The following is a 1,738-nucleotide window of genomic DNA, read 5'->3' on the forward strand; positions in this document are numbered from 1 at the left end:
AGTAAAATTAGCCAGGTGTTGTGGAGGGTACCTGTAGTCCCAACTACTCAGGATGCTGAAGCAGGAGGATCACTTGAGCCCAGGAGTTTGAGATAGGTTGCTGTGAGCTATGATACCACAGCACTCTAGCCTGGTCAAGAGAGTGAGACTTTGTCTCAAAAAAAAAAAAAAAATCAGGCGGCGCCTGTGGCTCAGTGAGTAGGGTGCCAGCCCCATGTACTAAGGGTGGTGGGTTCAAACCTGGCCCCAGCCAAACTGCAACAACAACAACAACAACAACAAAAATAGCTGGGCATTGTGATGGGTGCCTGTAGTGCTAGCTACTTGGGATGCTGAGGCAAGAGAATTGCCTAAGCCCAGGAGTTGGAGGTTGCTGTGAGCTGTGACACCACAGCACTCTTACTAAGGGCAATAAAGTAAGACTCTGTCTCTAAAAAAAAAAAAAACAAAAACAAAATTACATTTTATGGATCTTAAACTTGTCTTCAGCATTTAGCTCAAAGGTCTCACCATCTTCAAGAAATAGTTCCCCTGCTAAACTCATCAGCCAAAAGATCTATACAAGCAGCAAGAAGAGACAGCCTTTGCTAGCCCATAACAATCTTTTCCCCATTTTCCCTAGCCAGTCAGGGCTGAACAGCAGAGTGAGGCTCAGATTGGGGTAGGGGATGCAAGGGGTAATTTCCACCAGTACAGCATGACATCTGAAGCTTGATGGGAGAGCAGAACTGGTGATACTTGAGGGAAGGGTCCAGGCCCTGCATTCAGTCAAGACACTGCTGGAAGATGAGGAAGAGGAGGAGGAATGCTTGCCATCCTTGTAGTGTTTGTGCATCTTTTTATGAGCTTTCTTCATTTTCTTCCTCATCTTCTTGTCATTCGTCATTCCTGGTCCTAACATGCCAGGGGCCAAGGGATTCACAGGAAGCATTCCAGTAGCAGATGGTAGGTATGGAGGAGGGTAGGGAACTGGGGGTTGGCATCCTGGATACCCTGGCTGTGGCACAGGATGAGGAGGCCCAGCTGGAGGGAAAGCTGGATTTCTCTGGGGAACTCCTGGAGGAGCAGGAATGGGTCCAGGAGGAAAGCCTGGATTGACAGGTGGTGGATGGGCAGGACTTTAACCTTCAGGGCACCCAATGTTAAAGGGATATGGATTTGGCCCTGGTTGCCCAGCATTGGGATTCCACATGTTCTAGTGTTTTCCCCAGCCTCTTCCTCCAAAGAACAAGCAAATGGAGATGCTAGTTCTCAGCTGTGAAGGGACCTCAGCCCAGTAACCTGCAAAGAAGGAAACTGATGAGTCCAGATGCTCTGTTACCTTTCCACCACCAACTGGTCTTGATTCCTCCTTCTTCCCAATCTTGGCTCTCACCAAGTCTCCATTTTTCTTTAAGGCTGCATAATATTCCATGGTATACATATACCACTATCTATTGATCCATTTGTGGATGGATGGGCACTTGGGCTTCTTCCATGTTTTAGCAATTATGAATTGGGATGCAATAAACATTTTGGTACAAATATCTTTGTTGTGGTGTGATTTTTGGTCTTCTGGATATATACCTCGTAGAGGAATTGTAGGATCAAATGGCAGGTCTATTTTTAGTTCTCTAAGTGTTCTTCAGATGTCTTTCCAAAAGGAACGTATTAGTTTACAATCCCACCAGCATTGTAGAAGTGTTCTCTTTTCTCCACATCCACGCCAGCATCTCTGGTTTTGGGATTTTGTGATGTG

The 1,738-nt window shown here is 46.3% G+C and overlaps 1 pseudogene; it reads right to left on the reverse strand.

Annotated features, from left to right (window-relative positions):
* Positions 1-556: 556 nt before the first annotated feature.
* LOC100964067 lies at positions 557-1,192 on the reverse strand (annotated as a pseudogene).
* Positions 1,193-1,738: the final 546 nt, after the last annotated feature.

The sequence above is a fragment of the Otolemur garnettii genome, unplaced genomic scaffold (assembly GCF_000181295.1).
Source record: "Otolemur garnettii isolate 467f Iridium unplaced genomic scaffold, OtoGar3 scaffold00071, whole genome shotgun sequence".
In the NCBI taxonomy this organism is placed as follows: domain Eukaryota; kingdom Metazoa; phylum Chordata; class Mammalia; order Primates; family Galagidae; genus Otolemur; species Otolemur garnettii.